Genomic DNA, 19,937 nt, shown 5'->3' with positions numbered 1-19,937 from the left:
TTAAGTCCAGATGTTGCTCTGGACTTACCCAGAGAAGCTGAGAGAAAGGGTCTTATATATCTGGCTACCTATCACTTTCCTTTTAAAAAGCAAATACAATCTTTTCAAAATCTACAGGTATTCTTCCATGAAAATCTTTTGCTATCTCCTCAAACTCCATGAATACCCTCTACCCATAAATTGATTCCTCCTCCCAACTGTCCTATTTCTATCCATGCCTACACATTCTTAGAATCTCAGAAATAAGAAAATAGAAGGACTTCCATTAAAGACATTGGTCCAATGTAAAAAAAAAAAAAAAAAAATACAGGAATCATCCCTGTACTGTCTTCCAGCATACAGGAGCTAACTACTTCCTTGCTGCATTTTTCCCATTCTTGGTCAAGTTCTTCCATGAGTCCATCAGGAATGTTTCCCTTATGTCTTCCCCATGTGCGCCCCCCCCCCCACCCCGCCCCATTCACTAATCCTGGTTTTGTCTTCAAGAGCAGTGCGGGGGACATAGATCAACCTTACCTTTCTTCTACACTGGAGGCCCAGCAATACGGAAGACAGCCATTATGTTTATATGCATGCTTTCTGCTCTGAGTCAAACATTCAACTCAAAAAACATCTGTGAGGGTCAACCATGTGCATCGCACTGGTTTAGGTGCTAAGACAGGAGAACTAAATAGCATACGCCATCTACACACAAGACAGCCACACTAGTCACTAAGAACAATCTGGATATAACCTGGCTTCCAGACTATTCTCTCTCTCCCTCCTCCAGATACACTATGACTTGTTGATGCTTCTCTTCAAGCATGGTACCCAGAATGTGGGAGGAAAAAAACAGATGAGTGCATTGTGTTGTTGGCATTTACCCAAAGGAACTAAAACCTTGCACGTGGATGGATGTTTATAGCTTTACTCAAAATTGCCAAAACTTGGAAGCAACCAAGATAACCCTTTAGTCGGTGAGATGAATTATGGTATATCCAGGCAATAGAATATTATTCAGTGCTAAAAAAGAAATGAGCTGTTAAGCCACAAAAAGACATGAAGAAATCTTAAATGCATATTGCTAAGTGAAGAAGCCAACCTGAAGACACTACGTACTGAATAACTGCAACAATCTGACATTCTGGAAAAGATCAAACTATGGAGATAGTAAAAAAAGATCACTGGTTGCCAAGGGTTAGCAGGAGAGAAGGACAAATAGGCAAAACACAGGGGATTTTTACAGTGGTGTGGGCTCATCGATGAATTGTCACAAATGTACCACTCTGGTGGGGGATGCTGACAATCAGGGAGGCTGAGAATGTGGAGGAGGGGGGCAGGATATAAAAGGGAAATCTCTGTACCTTTCTCTTTGTTTTCAGTCAACCTACAACTGCTCTAAAAAAAAACAGTCCTTTAAAGAAATTAATAGAAAAAAGTGTATGGCTGAGTCAGTGGATTATATCAACGTCAATTTTCTGATACTGCGCTAACACTGGGAGGTGCTAGAAGAAAGGTGCACAGGAGCTCCCCGTATGTTTCTTTGCAACTTTCTATGAATCTCTATTTTAAAATTAAAAGTTTAAAGATAAAGATTGGCAAGCTCATGGATGGGACAATTTAAAGACTAACAGAAGGCCCAAACCAGGGTGGGTTTATCTACTGAAATACCTCTGGAAATGAATACCAAGGAGAAGAGAGAAGACTGCCAATGCAAGGTCTACACCCTGCCCTCCCTAGGACATAGGGCATCATTCTGGAAGGACAACCCTGAGCTCTGTGATCTGTATCTCCAGGGCCTTCTTCTGCTTCTTTTTATTTAAAGATTTTACTTATTTATTCATGAGAGAGACACACACAGAGAGAGGCAGAGACACAGGCAGAGGGAGAAGCAGGCTCCATGCAGGGAGCCCGACGTGGGACTTGATCCCAGGTCTCCAGGATCATGGTTTTTTTGTTTTGTTTTGTTTTCCAGGGCCTTCTTCTCATTCCTATTCTGGAATGTCTGCAAGGGAAGTCTGTGGTCCATGCTCCTTGTCACCTGGAGGGGCTATGTGGATGGGAGTGGGGGTCATGAAGTATCAGGCTCCAGAGTCCAACACACCTGTCTTTAAAATGCGGGTCTACGACTCCCCCCAGCTGCAGTGAGCAGGCCATATTATTTGCCCTCTTCAGGCCTCCACAAAACAGAGATGGAGACAAGCATTGTAATCACATAAGGCTCTGAGAGGAGGCAATGAAATAATTCCTATAAAACTCCAGCATCCACCAAAACCTCAAAAACCATTCGTGGTCTGAGGGCCTCCTGCATGAGTAAAGCGTAGGTTTTCAGGACACACTCTTATTCCTTTCACAACATCAGAGAAGGTCTGCATTCTCCTGCTTGCCAGTACCTCTCCAGGGTGCCACGACATCTCCCATTTTCAGCTGCTCCATCCAATGCATTTTCAACCAAGTGCAGTAAAGGACCGGTTTGGTGTTTGTTTTTTTCTTTCATTTTTTTTTTTTGTTCCAGTCTGCCATAGGGCTGGTACTTTCATAAAATACCCCAAAAATGAATTACTAGAGACATGCAATTTTAAAAACAAAATATAAGCCCCTTTTAAAAAAATGTTTAGACTCAGACAAAATTATTTTTGGAAAATTGCTATAAAAGTTTATAAATGCTTCAATTTCTCTACTCCTCGTTACTGACTGATAACAAATAGTTGGCAGAGCTGGGCCATGACTGCACCTCGGGTAGCGCCTCTCTGGTACCTCCTTTCTCCAGGCTCCTAAACGACTTTAGTCATAAAACACAACTAAATACTTCAAATCTGGGATCCCTGGGTGCCTCAGCGGTTTAGCACCTGCCTTTGGCCCAGGGCGCGATCCTGGAGTCCCGGGATCAAGTCCCACATCGGGCTCCCTGCATGGAGCCTGCTTCTCCCTCTGCCTGTGTCTCTGCCTCTTTCTCCCTCTATGTCTATCATGAATAAATAAATAAAATCTTAAAATAAATAAATAAATAAATAAATAAATACTTCAAATCTCTATTTTTTATATCGACGTAAATTTTCCCAGCCAGATTGCATGTTTTTTGAGCGCCAGGATCATGTCCACTATGCCTAGGGTAGGAAAGATGATTTACAAGGGCTCAAACCCTTGCTGATGATCCAAATATTAAACAGCCACATTGGCTACTTCTGCTTTTTCATGATTTAGACAACTTGATAGCATATTTGTGAAAACCTACCCAATGAACACATTTTGTCCCTTTAGCATCCCTCCCTGTTTGCCTGCCCTCCGTCTCTTTGTGTGTGTGTGTGTGTCTTTTTTACCACCTGCTGTAACTCCATTTAACTAAATGCACCAGATACAGTCACTGTTTCTCTTCCACTGAGGGGCAAAGCAGAATAAATCCAGAAAACGGAAAATCACATTCATCAGAAAAGCTGGCTCTGACTCAGCAAATAAACAGTCAAAGAAATAGAGAGTTTATATTAATTTACTTCCAGAAAAAAATAAAAAATAAAAAAAAATAAATAAAAGGGATCCCTGGGTGGCGCAGTGGTTTAGCGCCTGCCTTTGGCCCAGGGCGCAATCCTGGAGACCCGGGATCGAATCCCACGTCAGGCTCCCGGTGCATGGAGCCTGCTTCTCCCTCTGCCTGTGTCTCTGCCTCTCTCTCTCTCTCTCTGTGACTATCATAAATAAATAAAAATTAAAAAAAAATAATTTACTTCCAGGGGGCACTGTTATTCTCACCTCTGTGTCTCTCTAATGCTGAGCCCATAATAGCTGCTCAATAAACGTTTGTGTGAGCTGGTCAGAGTGCTGGCTGTATCTCAGGCTGCATCTCAGGGTCTACAGGTCACATTTTCAGTCATGTCACTCAGCAGGCCAGGGCAGACAGGGCACTCAGCAGAAAGGGCCAATGAGTGGCAGTGTTATAGGAAGGAGCTCAGGTTCATTTAGACCAGTGGTTTTCTACTCCTGGCTGCACAGTGCAATCACCTGAAGAATTTAATTACCCAGGCCTTCCTCCCAGACCCAGAGATTTTTTTTTTTTAATTGTTCTGGGGTGAAACCGGAGCATCAGCATTTCTCAGATTCCACAGGTAACTCCAGTGTGTGGCTAGGATTTAAAAAAAACCCCACTGAGTCGCAATGTCCTTACATCCACACTGGTACTTAGCGGAGCAGATGTTCGTTCCTTAAATGTTTGTTGAGTGGGTGAATGGCTCAATCAATAGATCAATCCATTGATCAATCTAATTTGATCCAACTGGATTCAAATCCAATCATCTATCCAATTACTAGAATGAGTCTGCAGCAAATGTGGAGACAGTTTTGACTCCTGTCTCAGACTCCTCACCTCCAGTAAGCACCTTCTCCAAAGGTCTAGTCTTAGACTCTGGCCAGACAGAAAGCACTCCTCTCTCATTCTCTTGCTAGTGGGAGGGGGGCTTTTTCTGGATCACTGGTCCTAGGAAGGCACTAACTTAGCTCATCCTCACCTTTTTCAAGCAGGAAACTCTTGAGCTTTCTCAAATACACACCAAGAAGGCCCCTACAAATACCACTGGCCTCAACTCACACAGGATGGGAACATGTTATCTCATCTATTTTTTGTGTTTATTTAATAGTTGTTCCTCGATTGTTTTTCTGGCAGTCCACGGGTCCAGGATGCTATCTCAGACAACAGACTTCCAGAGCACAGAAGCCCAAGAACACTTGGTACAAAATGACTGGTTTGTAAAAAGTCTAGTAAGTGGATGTTGCTGTTGCACTGCTTTAGAAGGGCAGGATGGACAGGAGTGGAAGCCGTGTGTGAAGTGAACACGGGGAAGAGGGGGAAGCAATGCAATGTACAGGCCTGGAAGGGGACATGACATGCTGGCTGCCCACTGTGGGCAGGCACAGGTGACACACGTGATTAGGCACTGTCCACCGCCCCATCCCAAGGGGCGGGGAGCAGCTAGCCAAACTCCAAGGTCTCTGCCGGGAATATGTGCCTGGGGCTGCCCCAGCTTCTGACCCTTGGCTGCTCCCTGAGCTGCTGCCACTGCTGATGCTATTTTTAGCTGAACAGTGGCCTCTCCCCAGCCTCCCCTTCTCCAGCTTATTTTCATGACCCCAGAGGAGCCACTGAACTTTCATCCTCCCTCTGGACCCTAAACCTCCCACTCCTCCTCAAGGCTTACACGGAGTCAGTTCAGGATACAACATGGGGATGTTTGGAAGGAGATGAATATAGGGTAGTCAGGAAGTCAGTTGTGAAATCCAACACTTATTTTTTTAAACCAGGGAAAAATTAAAGGAAATACCCCCTCTGTTCCCAAAAGGCAGATACTTTCTGGGTTCTCTCTTCTCTGCAGGCCTGCATATTGATGGCATCCCACCACTAGTACTGACAGGCATTTTCTGGTATATTTCTGTCTTCTCACTAAAAGGGGAAGAGAAAATTTGCACTAATATGGGCACCCCTGTTTCCTGACGCTCTGTTAGATTCTATTCATGGTTTTTCTCATATAAATCTTACAATCCAAGAGCTAAGTTAGGGGCCCCGCCCACGGTCACACAATTAGCAGAGCTAGGATTCAAACCTAGTGACTTCCAAGCTTACCCTGGAACGCAAGCTTCCTGTCACCAGAAAGAGTGACCTATCCCCAGCCCCTTAGACGATGAGCTTCCCAAGGCAGGAATCATGAAGCCCCATTAGATTGGTATCTCACTGAGCTCCATAAATCACATAGACTGACTGAACCACCAGCTTCCAGAAAAGAAAGAGGAAAACATAGTCGCCATCCAAAGGCCAATGAACTATGAAGAAATATGTGCCTTCTGTTTCTCTACCAGCTTCTAAGGTGGCTGGAGAAAAAGAGGAAGGCGTCCAGCCAAGAGTGGTCAGCTACAGACCATCCTAGAGTCAGTAATAACATTTCCTGGTCCCAAAAGCACGTCTCTCAACTGTAGGGACTCTGAGAAAATGATTCATTCATTCATCATCCAACAGATATTTACTGAACACCTACTGTCTGCCAAGGCATGTACTTGGTGTTGGGGACGGTGAACAAAGTATTCAGCGTCTGTCCCGAGGAAGCTAGCAGCTAGAGGCGGAATGATGCTGGGGCTCAGAGGCATTTGTGGAGTAGTGGCATCTCCTGACATACTACCTTAAATTTAGAGCTCAGGCAGTTTTGTGAGAGGAGGAGAAAGAGAAGTAAAGGAAACCAAACACGTTGCTATGCAACCAGGATGATATATTCTTAGCCAGAGCAAGAGGAGCAGCAGCATGGTGCAGGGAGTGGGTGGGGGGAGGAGATGTGGGGGAGGCGGCGGCCCAGAAGTACCAATGGGAGGCAAAGGGGTGCACAGTGAGCACCCCCGCTGCTGCGCACATAGGCTTCACCCCTGGAGCAGCTCACAACTGGCCAATGCTCACCGGAGGTAGCCAGAATAATGTGGGGAGAGGTCCAGGAACCACAGAGAGAGGGCCTCCTGCCCAGCTGCAGAAACCCTTGTTCTGGGGCCTGGAATTAACCTTCCATTATTAAATCCAGGTCTGCACTGAATACAAAGAACAGCATAAAGCCTGGCCTGCTTCCCGCCTGGGGGAACACACCGTCCACCCGGGGAGTACGACACACGTGCATAAACAGAGCATCAACAAGCATTTATTAAGCACCTCTTGCGTGTTCCTTCTGCAAAGCGCAGGATGCTGTGGGGCTGAGGGAGAGCTCACACCAGTGTATAGCGTGGTGCGGATACATGCCTGCAAGGACACAGGCCTGAGTGTTAGACCTGGCTTGGCCATCCACAGGCTCTGTGCCGCCTGCAGCGAGGCTCTCTGGGCCCCAGTCTCTGGATCTCTAGAATGAGCAGTTCTGATATGGCTGAGTCCCTGACACTGTAAATGCAAAAGGACTGCAGAGACAGCAGAATTGGGTATCAAATGGAATACTCGGGAAGCACTCTGAAAGAGGGAGGACTTGAGGATGCAGTGGGGGCGGACGTCTAATCTGTACTGAGGGCCTATTATGCACCCTTAGTTGACCATAAAGAGTTGTTTCCTCATTTTCAGGGCTGAAAAATGCCTAGCCTCAGGGAGGTTAAGTACCTTACTCACAGCTACACAGCTAGGAAGTAGCAAATGCAAGATTCAAACCCAGACCCCCCTGGCTCTGTAGCCTGCGCACTTGGCACTGGGTCACACTGCTTCTCAAAGACGGTAAGGCTTGCGTCCCAATGGGAAAGGAGAAGGACTGCAGGAAGCAACATGGGCAAAGATGTTGATGAGAACTGGCTGGGATTAATGAGGGATGGTTCCTGGGGATGAGGACGGGGCCATGAGTGTGAGGAGGGTGTGGTGAGCAGAAAGAATGAGAAGCCGGCAGTCCCTAACCCACACCCTGTACTGCGCTAAATGCTATGGAAAAGAAAACAGTGTATTAAACAGTCCTTGCCCTGAATTAATCTGCAACCAGGGCGATAAAATGTGAAAATTAACAATTAGTGAAATGTTACAAAAATTGCCAAAGAAGGCATACAAAAATAAATCACAGCACAGTTTAAATGGGGGAAGTGGTGCTTCTGATTTGGGTGGGCTCAGGAGATTCAGTGCAGGACAGGGACTGGAGGCAGGCTTTAAAGGATTCCTGGAGAGGACAGGTGAGGGAGAGGGGAGACAGGTGAGGACCTGTGGGACAGTAAAAATCTCATCCTTTGGAGAAAAAGCAGGAAACATGCTCTGTGGAAGACCACTTCACTTAGGACAAAGAGCTGGTAGGAAACACTACAGACCAGTTGGGTTGGGTGAGACAATGGGGCCTCCAATGAGGGAGTGAAGGGTCCAATCCTTCACCAGAAGGCTATGAGAAGGCTGTGCTCGGGCAGGGGAAAGAAATGGCCAACAAGGAGTTTAAGGAAACGAAGACAGCAGTGCTTGGAGGACCAGGGAAGGCACTGATGGGCATGGGGTGACAGGGTCCCAACTAGGCACTGAGGATGGCAAGGAAGCACCAGTCTCTTGGGTATTTCAAGGATGAACAGAAAAGTCCTAGTGACTGGGGAGCAGAAGAAGGAATCAAAATTAACCTAACTTCACACCAAGAGAACGAGAGTCCCATATTCAGAACTAGAGAAGCCCAGTAAAAAATAAGATTTGTGGGGAGGGTGATGATGAGGTTGATCAGTTTCCTATGGTCTAAGGTTTCTGTAGGCTATTCAAGTGAAAAAAAATCATTAATCCCAAACTGGAAAAGGAGACCTGAGGCTGGGGGAGGGTGGAAGGGGTCTCCCATCATCCAGGGTGAGACAGCCCTCCGCTGCTCCTTAAGCCCCCAGGGAAGGCAAGGCAGCTGCCCTGTGAGTTAGGAACTGTATGTCCTGATAAGACAAGTCACAAGGAGAATGGAAACAGAATCCCTGAGCCAACATTTAATTATTCCCCTCAATAGAGCTAAAGAAGCTCTCAAACAGGGTCAGGCCCGGAAGAATCTAGTACACTTCCCTCTCTCAGCAGGACTTCTTTCTGGGATCACCAGCCTCGCCAGGGACAGAAAATCACCCTGCCCAGCCTCTTGGTATAGAGACACAGGATAAGACTCTGAAGTCAGAAAGATCTGGGTGTGAATGACAGTTGTTCCCCCGACTGTCCACAGGCATCAGGATGCCCCACCTGTCTGAAAGGTAAATAAGCCAAGTGTCTTAGTGTCAGGTGCCTGGCATAGCAGAGGGCATACAGATGGCATCACCCCACCTGGGAGCAGGCCCTTCCATTCCTATTCACTCACTGCTCAGTGATACAGTTTTTCCATTAAGGCCTAGTTACATGCCCTGGGGCAGCACAAAAAAATGTCGATTTCCCCTTCAACCGGCCAGAGGTTGGTCATGTGGGGTCTGGGGCACCACAAAGTGAATTCTATCCTCATGATAAAGTCTGACAGACACAGAGCAGAAGAAGGCTGTAACTGCCCAGGTTCCGTAAGCGCAGCCCCGGGCTCCCAGAATACCACCTGCAGCTGATTGTCGGGGGCACCTGAAACTTGACCATTAGAGGGCTACTTCTTTAGTTTATTTAACACGCTTCTTGTAAATATAAAACTGTCCCGTGAGGAAAGCCCATTAATCTAATACCAGTCAATCATCAGTTACAAAATATACGTTAATTTATCAGCTGCCTGGGCATGCAAGGGTTTTGACACCTTGGGGAGGCGGGAGGGGGTCCTCTTGGAGCTGAGATCACTGATCCTATTTGCAGAGGTTGAAGGGAGTCAGCAACCAGAGGGCAAAGGGACCCGATAGAGCAAGCTCACAGCTTCACGGGGGATCTGAATGAGAGAGGCCATAAAGGAGACACCCTGCTGGCTGGAACTGCCAAGTGACAATGTGGGACCCCAGGGGTATAAAACGAGAGCCACCGGGGCTGAACCTTCTGCGCCTCCTGGAAGCACATTGCCACCTACCAGAGAAGAGCCATCTCCACCGCCCATAGAACCAAAATAAAAGGGATCGGACGCCTGGGTGGCTCAGCGGTTGAGCATCTGCCTTTGGCTCAGGGTGTGATCCTGGGGTCCCAAGATCGAGTCCCACATCGGGCTCCCTGCGTGGAGCCTGCTTCTCCCTCTGCCTGTGTCTCTGCCTCTGTGTGTGTGTCTCTCATGAATAAATAAATAAAATCTTTAAAAAACAAACAAAAAAAATATAAAATAAAAGGGATCGAGGTGTACCAGGAGAGACTGAGGCCAGAGCTAGGAAGCACTTCCAGATAATGCAGAAATTCTGAGCTCTGCTTTCCTTGCCCCCATCACTCTCCCGAAACTGTTCCTTTAAAGAAGACCCGTAATCTCCTGACATCGAGACCCCGGGTTTCTACTGCCTTCTCAGCAGACTAAAGGCCAACGCCCACACGCTCCTGGACACCCCTGTGGAGGGAAGCCGGGGCGCCCTGGCATGACCACTCTCATCTTCCTTCCAGCTGTGACCCAGACTCCGCCTTGCTCCTCTGTGCACTTACCCCAGGCAGAGGGGCCACGGTCCAGTAGGTCTCAAGCAAGGCAGGAAGGACTGGTTCCAGAGTCCCCACCACACAGGGCCTAGCATATGGCCAGTACATAATAAGTCACCAAGAGAGACAGTGAATGCATTAAAATGCTGGCCAAAGGGACCCCTGGGTGGCTCAGCGGTTGAGCGTCTGCCTTCGGCCCAGGGCCTGATCCTGGAGACCCGGGATCGATCCCACATCGGGCTCCCTATGTGGGGCCTGCTTCTCCCCCTGCCTGTGTCTCTGCCTCTCTCTCTCTGTCTCTGTGTCTCTCATGAATAAATAAATAAATAAATATTTAAAAATTAAAAAAAAAATGCTGGCCAAGGTATGGCTCAAGTGGATCATGCCATAGGAAGCCAGAGAAGGCGTGGCGCTCGGTGGGGTTTGCGAGGAAGCTCCACTTACTCAACCGATGGCTGCACTGTGGCGCACAAACACCCAGTCAGCATATTTTCTCCAGAGAACAAGTGAAGCGGAGTGCTCGACCTCAGGGCCCTCTGCCCCCTGCACTCGGGTCTTCTGCATCCCTGGAGGCGTTCCCACAGAGGACCGTACGACCACAGAAGAACGTCCCAAGAATGGATCCCGAGAGGAGAGAGCTTCGCTGCCACGCAGGGACCCTCCTGCTCGGGGCCAGCTTCTCCAGCAGCCCCGCTGCAGGCCCCCTCTCGCCCTCCCTGACCCTGCCCTTGCCTGGGATGCACCAACGATCTCTGCAACGAGCTCTTCCTGCCATCCTACGTCTGTAGTGTACGCACCATGGTCCAGACACAGATGGACAGCATCGGAGAACACCACCCTCCTCACCTGTGGGCCCCTCACCCCATGGCGTCCCCTTTCCTTCCAGCAGAGGTGCCCTGGCACCCAACAAATGGGGAGCTCTCCGGGGAACCAAAGCCATGACGGAGAGCCACCGTGGGTCCTTGACTCCTCCCCGCTCTGTAACCACCACTTCCCTTCGGCACCCAGCAGCGAACACCCAGTGTTGACTCTGCCCTTGCGGGCCCCTCCCCACCCCTGTTCCCGCCGGGGACTCAGAGCCACAGAACCAAGAGGCGCATCCTGGGAGGGGGAGAAGTGACTACGGGGGGGAAGGAGAGGTGGCAGGCGGCGACGCCCTGGAGGACCTCTCGGTGGCCTCAGCAGTTTCTCAGCCATGCCGTCCTGGCCACCCTCCCACCCTCGGCCCTGACCGTTGAGAGGTCCCCTCCCATCCGCTGCTCCACCTCTGCCCATTGAGCATGAAACACTGAGATCTGTCGGATATTCTGAGCAGCAGAGCCCATGCGAGAGAGTTGCCAAGGCAACGGAGCCCTCTTCTTTGGTATAAATACTCATGGGTGATACCCCTGAGGAGTCGAGCACAGACACCTCCCCCTTGTCTTTAGTCGGGCCTGGTGGGCTTCCAAGTCGGAGGAGCCGTGGCTGCTTCGGACCGGGCAGTGGAGGGGGCGAGGCCCTCCAGACCAGCAGAGTCACCGTCCAGGGGACAGGCCAGCGGGAGAGAGGACCTTGCAGTTCGGACTGGATGCCCGGCTCCCCCTGGGCCAGAGGCGGGCGTGGGGACAGACAGAAGGCTGGAAGGGCACTTCTGGAGCCTCACTAGCAGGGCACAGCACCTAGAACAGGCCCGTGAACCCTGAGACGCCGGCCTGCTGGGGCCACCAAGAAACGGCGGGGACTTTATGCTCTGGCTAAGGCTGCTCTTACCTCCCTTCTTTCCTTTTCTTTCTTCTTTTCCACACCTTAACGTCTGCACCTCTTCCAGGTGGCTAATGGTTGGCCCAAGGCCTGAGGGTGCCATGCATGCAAACACACACCACAGACACCCAGGAAAGGGGGTTGTCTTCACACGGGGGCACAACAGGGCAGATCACAACTAGGGCCTGGATGGGGGCAAGTCTCACTCCGAAAGCAGACACAGGTGGACTGGGACAGAGACGGCGCGGGACGGCAGGCAGGGACGGTTCTGGTTACTTTACCTGGACCGGAATCAGCTGAGAGCAGGAGAGGCCTCGCACACAGAAGGACACGTTCGCTGATGTTCTTATACCTTCCTTCACATACTCAGATCACCCCTGTCCCCGGTGCCCGCAGTCCATAGTCCAGGCAGAGGGACAGAGAACCGGGGGCACAGAGCAGGATCCAGAAAGATGATCTACCGCTGCCCAAACTGTCCTGACCCAGTCCGCCTTCGGTCACCAACTCTGCTAAGCCCACTGTTCCCCAGGGTCACTAACAGCCACAGCCAACACACTTCAGAGCCAAGAGGAAAAGAAAGAAAAGGCAAATGCCCCTGCCCCGACCACCCAGCTTGGCGGTGCCTTTCTCCTCAGGCAGAGGTCACCGAGGGGCTGGCCCTGGGCAGGGCTTGGCTCAAGGTCCTCTGTTGGGGTCAAAGGCCAGGCTGGTTGGGAGGGCCTGGGAGCTCCCAGAAACATGTTTAGGACTCACCAGGCCATTCCTGCATTTACAGTGACAGAGGCTGAGCCACCCAACTCTGAGGGAGCCCAAGGGCTTGTCTTCTTTGGCAGGGAGGGGGGGGCTCCCACTCCTGGCTCGAATGCCGTGCACACCACCTCTCCAAGCAAGAAGTAAAGCCCGTCTGGGTAGGAAAGGGAAGGATGGCCCTCGCGCAGCCAGCAGCGGAAGGGCCTCGTTCAGTGAGCTCCACGGCGTTGGGCAGAAAACACGCCAAAGGGGCTACCTGGCCTGGAGCCAGGCCACCAGCCCTCCTCCGTTACCTCAACGCCACTGATGAGGCTCTCGGAGTGGAAGGGGATCTCCACGTTCTCGACAGGGTCCAAGCACACGGCCTGTCCCCACTCGGCCCCAGGCAGTGGGCCACGTGTGCAGGGCCCGCACCTCACGGCGGCAGCATCAGGCCCCCGCATGGAGTGTCCTGCTCTGGGGGCTCCGCACACGCGGCCTCCTCTTCCATCTGTGCCAGACACAGCCGGGTGCTGGGCGCCGGCTCCTAACGCATCTGCCCCGGGCCTTGAGGAGACTTGGGCCAGCGCTTGCTGAGGTGAGTCTCTGCTTGGGTGAGCTGCCTCTGCAGGAAAGGACTCCTCGGTTTGCCTGGCTGGGGACTAGGGACAGATGTGGTGGACACGGCCCTCTCCTTCTGCTTGGAAATCCCCAGTGCTTGTGTTAGCTACTGACGGGCCCCTGCTCCTCTCTGCCCCTTGAAACCACATCCTGCTGCTCACATTGCCTCTGGGGTCCACCTCGCTGCCCTGCTCCTCCCAACAGCACTGCTCCAGGCAGGAGACCTCACGCGGCCCCTGCTCTTGGTGCTCCTCCTGCAGCTGCCGCTCCTCCTCTGCCCACTGCGTCTCCCCCAGCCAGTCATTCTCCTCCTCCTTCCCTGCTTTGGCCTAGAAGTTGTCTCTGCCAACCCTTCCGATCTCAGATGTGGCACCGGTCTTCTGGTACACAGAGTCCACGAGGGGCCCATGTCCTAGAAACGGCTGCTCTCCCTGTGGAAGGCAGAGTTGGCACCTGAGGCCCTGGCCACCTTCCACCTGATGCCTGATGCACTCAGGCTCCATGTGCTCCTCGGTCCTCACATCCACAGTCACACGGGCCCCTTCAGAAAGCTGGCCAGCATGCTGACATGGTTGGTGCACACTCCCTTCCACACATCGTTGACACCCTCACCTGCCCCGTTGACGAGGACAAGCTTGGGCAGGCCGGACTTGGGATCCTTCACACTTGAGATCCTCCAGAAGGCGTCCATCACCTTCCCGCCGTTGAGCTCCTCCCTCCTCCATCTCCCCCAGGCACCCTCCCCAGTGCCGGCCACACAGATGTCTCTGCCGTTACCCTCATAGGTAGGGAGCCCAGTCAGCTGGGAACTTCTCAGTGGCCACTCCTATGCAGGCCTCCTGCAGCGCCTGCCCGTTCTGGCTCAGGTTCACAGCCACAGCCAGCCCCATGGTCCCTGCGTCACCATTACCCTGACCTCTCGCATTTTCCACACTTCCTCCCAGACCCACAAAAGCACAAACTGCACAAAAGACAATGAATGCTAGGATCAAGCAACCATGTCCCAGTGCTGTTTGGGGAAGACCATGCCCTCCTACCCCTGCCCTAAGCAGATGTCCATTCAGCCATCCTCTGCATCCAACCCACACCCACAGCATCAATTTTAGCCCATTCCCTTCCCTAGATCCCAATCCTCCCATCTGTAAAAAGTAGCGGAGGAGAGCTTTCCTCTCCTCCTTCCAACCTCCAGTATTTCCAGAAAAGAAAAGACAAACAAACAAAAAAAAAGCAAAATGAAATTTTATGTGTGAGGACTCCTCAGAGACACTCTTCTAAGAAGTAGTCAGTACCAGCAGCCCTACTGCCAGAGGCAGGGGTCCCCAACAGTCCTCGTTCTCGTGCTCTGAGGGAGGGATAAAACAACAATCCAGAACAAGTATCTTACATTCATTTCCCCTTTCCATCCCCATCCTCACCATCGCTCCCCACAAATATCCACTGAACCTAACCTGAGCTACCCACACACTAGGAGCCATACCCCAACATCACTCAGCCCATTATCCCTGCCCATCTCACACTCACTCAGCCCGCAGAACCACTGGGTTCGGCCTTCCCAAAGCCTTCCCCAGCCACACAACCCAAAGGATTCTTCCCCCAACTCTCGAAGACCTGTCAGCACCAATTATGGGATACATCATACTCTGCATTTTATCATTTATTTTCTTTGGTGGCCCCACATAGCATCTAGAACAGTGCTGTGCACACAGCAGGCACTTAAGTGAAAACTTGTTTTGGGTGCATTTTTAAAAATCATTCATTTTTCAACAAAACCTGGCTACTTGAGTCTCCAGGTGTCCAAGACATCCCTCCAGAAGGAGAATGGAAACCTCCACATCCTCTGCTGCATTTGCCAGCACAGCTCTCCTCCTCGCCTTCTAAACACACATTCTTGCTCTGTCCTGGAGCTTCCTTTCCAACGCCAGTTATCCAAACTGTCACAGCTGCTCCCCCTTATCGGACCTTTCCCCTATTCAGCATGACTCAGGACCCCACTCCCCAACCTCTGACATCGCTAAACCATTTCCTAAATGTCCTGTGGGGCACAAACAAGGGGTAACGTTAAAGCAGCATCACCAGCTTCATAGCACACGCTCTGGGACATGGACATCTGTGGCTATCCTCTGTCAGGCCACACCTGGCACCAGCAGTCTGTGTCCTGGGTTAGGAGTCTAGGACCTCTTAGATTCCCTAAACCTCCACTCAGAATTTCTAAATATGCAACAGCTAGTATGTTTCCTGGCAGGAAACTGGTATTGTTCTTCCCCGTGAGGAAACTCTAAAGACCAATGAGTAAAAAAAAAATAAAATAAAGACCAATGATTTCTATCTTCCTCCCAGAGGTTAAGTAGATATCAAGGCCACCCCATTTGTCCTCCCAGGCTCCCTCCCAGGCCTAGAATCATGGTAAGAGGGTGGGCTTTGCTACCAGGCAAGCAGGGCTCAAATCCTTGGACAATTCGGTGATGTGCTTGATTTAATCAGCATCTACTGAGTGCCTATTTTTGTTCCAAGGGATGAGGGACCAGCAGCAGCAGCAGAGATACCTAGAAACTTTAGAAATGCAAATTCCTGGGCCAACCCCACTGATGGAGCTGCCCTCATAACCCTTAGGAAAACATGGCCAAAGCCAGAACATGACCAATGTTCAGCTTTGCTCATCAATGGGTGCCAGGCTGGGACTCCAACGGAGCAGAGGGAGGCAGGGGGGAGGGGGTTCAGGGAAATAGTTATGTCATTCAGTGGCATTTAGTTTCCCAACCACAAACTCGGAGAGTGGGGCCAGCAACATGTTTTAACAGACTCTCCAACTGATTCTGATACATACTCCACTTTGAGGACCACGAATCTAGACCCTCGGCTACACAAAAATGGGAAGCGTACAATCTAGACCAGAGGTTCTTGTCACTAGCTACACATTAAAATCATCTGGGGAGCTTTTAAAATAATACCAAAGCCTGGTCCCATCCCAGACCAAGTCCATTAGGATCTCTAGAAGTACACAAATAGCCATAATGCAATGTGCAGAGTGCAAAGATTGAACAAGTGTACAATGAGAAGGGAGAAGGCAGCGAAGAGATCAGAGGAAGTGGCTTCACTATATGCACCTGTTTTCCCATCTGTAAAATGGGGATCATGCTGATGCTGATGCTCAGTCTGCATCAGTTCTCTCCCTTCCCCCAGACCAGACCCCTTGCTGACTCTGAGCTCGGCAACTAGACCGATATATTTAGAATGTCCCCTACGTGGGTTCATCATTGAGAACCCCAGCCACGAAGGAAAAGGACTCACAGCAAGAGTTCTCTCCAGCAGCCATCTAGATGTCCCCAGTGCCTTTAGTCACTGTTCTGAAAAACAGCCTGAATCTTTGGGAACCAGTCTGTCCCCAGAGGGCTGCTCATAGCTCAGACTCCAGCTCTAACATCCTCAACTCTTTCAAAGAACAGCTCTTTAAAACAACTTTACAAAGGCCATTTGAATTACACAAGGAACACATTGTCCTATTCCCACTCTTCTCAAGCTCTTTTTGCCTGTGCTTCCAGGCAGGTCCACTGGCTCGGGTAAGCTCTCTCCCCATCAGGCGGTCCTCCCTGATGCAGATCCTGTTATTCAACCTCTCTTCCCAGCAACATCTGAATTCAGGTTTATAGGGGATTTGGCAATAACCCCAAATTCATCCACCCCCTCCCTCCCCACAAGGCACAGGAGTGGGTGGGCAGTCACAGAGAGTGCCCTGGGTCCCCTATGATGCTGCAGACACACAAGCAACCCACGACCCTCCCAAATTGAGCAGAGAAATGGGACTTCCTTGTAGCTGCCTCCTTGGACTCTGTGCTTATCCCAGAAAACATTTTTGGTCTCCTGTTGAGAACAACCTTTGCTGTCATTTTAAAATAAACAATAAACAAAACTGTCATTACTTTGGAGGCAAACCTTGGCTTTTTGTTTTTGGGTTTTGTTTTTTTGTTTTGTTTTGAAGACTAAAACCACTATCACTCAGCTTGCCCAGATTTGATTCCTTCTTTTCCTAGATTTCCCCCAGTGAAGCTGGGCTGTTTCCAAAAATCAAATTAACATTCAAAGAACAGGGTTTTGTCACCATTAAGAATAGTTCAGAAGTAAAGAGAAAAAAAAGAAAAAAGAAAAGAAAGAAATCTGCAGCACCACACTGGAGGACAGTTCCCAGGATGCAGAGCCCACAGGGTTTGATCATAGGTGGCATCCCTGGCCTCGGCCCCCTCCGGGGGCCTGCTTTGAAGGGAGTGCCACTTCGGGTGGGAGTGGGCAGGGAAGGGGTCAGTAAGCCATCATCTCTGAGGAGCTTCAGAAAGCAAACTTCCACACCAACTAAGGGAGTGGCAGATGGGTCACAGAGAGAAGAAGGGATAAGGCTTCAGAGAAAAGGGCAGAGACACCCCCAAAAGCAGGAACCAGGACTATTCTCTAAAGAGGTGGGGGCTGCCAGGGGAGAAACAGTATCTTCAGAGGCCAAAGCCTGGCCTAGTTTCCTGCCCCTGACTCACAGAACCCCCACAGAAGAATCTGGAACATGAGATAGGAAGAAAAATCCCTGCAGAAATGGTCTTGAAGGAACAGGAACAATAAAGGTGCCACACAGCTTTTCTCTAGTTCCCCGAGCAGTAACTCTAGGGCTGATTCCTTCGCAGACCCTGCAAGGCACCCTCTCCTGGACCCAGCAGCCCTCTTCTTCCTTCCCCAAGTCCTGCCATGTGCAAAATCAGACCTCTGCCCAGGCTGGCCTGAGGAGAATGAGATATTTTCTCCTTGGCTCTGCATTTCCATTCAGCCTTCAAAAGCTCAGGCCGGGCATGCAGCCCACAAGTGTGTCGTGCTGCACCTCGGTGCTCATCTCCCCAGCTCCGGCAGCTTTCTCCCCTCTGGCTTTTTCCTCCTCACACCAATATTGTCTCTGGCTCAGGTGCCAGAGCCCAGGCCTTGGAAGCACTGATGGAGCTGCCCCCCCCTGTCCCCCCGCCCCGCCAACCCTTAGAAAAACATGGCCAAGACCAGAACATGACCAATGTTTAGGTTTGCTCATCAATGCATGCCAGGCTGGGACTCCAACGGAGCAGAGGGAGGCAGGGGGCACGGGGAAATAGTTGTGTCATTCAGCGGCTCTTAGTCATCTGTACTAATGGTGGAAAGAGATACTGGGTAATCAACATGATGGATAATCAATAATCCAGAATAATAGGCATTATTGTTAGGAGGCAACATGACTTTTCACAGCAGAATTATGAAGGATCTATTTGTTCAAGAATGCATCTGCCTTTCCTGAGCACAAAGACTAGGAATGGTAGAAAACAGCCACATGAAACGAGAAAGTCAGTTCAGGATTTAAGACTGACCACATAATACAGGTACAGGAACAACTGAGAGTCAGCTATGTGAGGAACAAACATACAAAATTAAAGCTGAGAAGAACCCAAGGTATCTAGCACCCCGTTGTACAGATGAGAAAACTAAGGCCCAGAGAAGTGAAGTGACTGCCTCATATCACAAAGCCATTTGGTACAAGAGCAGGAACTAGACCAAGATGGTCCAAGCAGAGCACTGTTCACTTAGCCACCTGAGTCCAAAGGCTTCACCTGAAAAAGAACCATCATCCTGAACCCCTGACGCTGACCAGAGTGACCCCTGGACCTCAGATCTCATGGCACTGGCTGTTTCTGTAATCGCCGTACTTCCCTACACACGAGTCACCCTTACGTGTGCTACTGACTGCCCTCGGCTACGTACCAAAATGATTCATAAATCACTGCCCAATTATCTGAAGTCACAACACGGTCTTTGACGGCAGCACTTCATAGGATTCAAATCAGTAGCTGGTATAGATTTCCTCAAGTTCAAGTATAACGATCATCTTGGTATCTGGGTGACTCTTGATTTTTCCTAAAACTCTTCGACATATTGTACCTAACGTGATGTTCACCAAATCCTGGAGGTTAAAGGTGACGGAGCGATTGAAATGCCTATTTCGTAGACTTCCCTGGAGAACGTACCCAGAAGTAAACAGCTGGCAAGAGGGGTAGAGAGACTATAACAGAAGCCTCCTGACTTCCAGACCTGAGCTCTTTCCTGAGGAAATTGAGAGCAGGAGTAAAAAGCTACAATTCACAAGAAGCGGGGGCACCTGGGTGGCTCAGTGGGCTAAACATCCAACTCTTAATTTCAGCCCAGGTCACGATCTGAGGGTCGTGAGATCCAGCCCCGCACTGGGCTCTGTGCTGGGGCTAGAGCTTACTTAAGATTCTCTCTCTCCCTCTCCAACCCCCCCACCCCGTCCCGCCACTTGCTCACAGCATGCTCACTCTCAAATAAATAAATAAATAAATAAATAGATAAAATTTAAAAATTTAAAAAAATTTCACAAGAAGCTTCAGAAGCAAGAGCCATAAGATAACCAGCAGACAAACAGAAGACACAGGAGCAAACCGCTCAGTCATACTTCAGCAATGCCTCCTTTTTCTTTCTTTTTCTTTTCTTTTCTATCAAAGTATAACTTGAACACAGTAAAGTGTGCAAAGCACAAGGGAAGAGCTGGGTAAATCTTTGCATATGTATGCCTTGGTGTACCCACCATCCAGATGGTGATGTAGAGCATTTACAACTACCCAAAGGTTCCCTCACACCCAGTTCCAATCCAGAATGATCTTATCTGACCTCTACCCCACACACCAGGTTTCGCTTGTTCCTAAACTTCATATAAATGAGTGTAGGATATATGCTTTATGTGGCTTGCTTGCTGCACATTCTGTTTGTAAGATTTCTCCATGCTGCTGGTATGCCAATAGTAGGCTCTTTCTCCTTGCTGGATGACACCCTGCTGCATCAATACACCACAATGTATTTATCTATT

General features: G+C 49.9%; 1 protein-coding gene and 1 pseudogene across 19 annotated transcripts in view; both read right to left on the bottom strand.

Annotated features, from left to right (window-relative positions):
- The window catches only part of KALRN (kalirin RhoGEF kinase), a 659,950-nt gene that overhangs the window by 543,466 nt on the left and 96,547 nt on the right, over positions 1 to 19,937 (bottom strand). The gene's annotated exons all lie outside the window — the stretch shown is intronic.
- LOC118353164 (drebrin-like protein) lies at positions 12,670 to 14,104 on the bottom strand (annotated as a pseudogene).

This window comes from Canis lupus, chromosome 33 (assembly GCF_003254725.2).
Source record: "Canis lupus dingo isolate Sandy chromosome 33, ASM325472v2, whole genome shotgun sequence".
NCBI lineage: Eukaryota > Metazoa > Chordata > Mammalia > Carnivora > Canidae > Canis > Canis lupus.
Note: the sequence above shows the minus strand (reverse complement) of the source record. Positions and strands in the feature narration are given on the sequence as shown.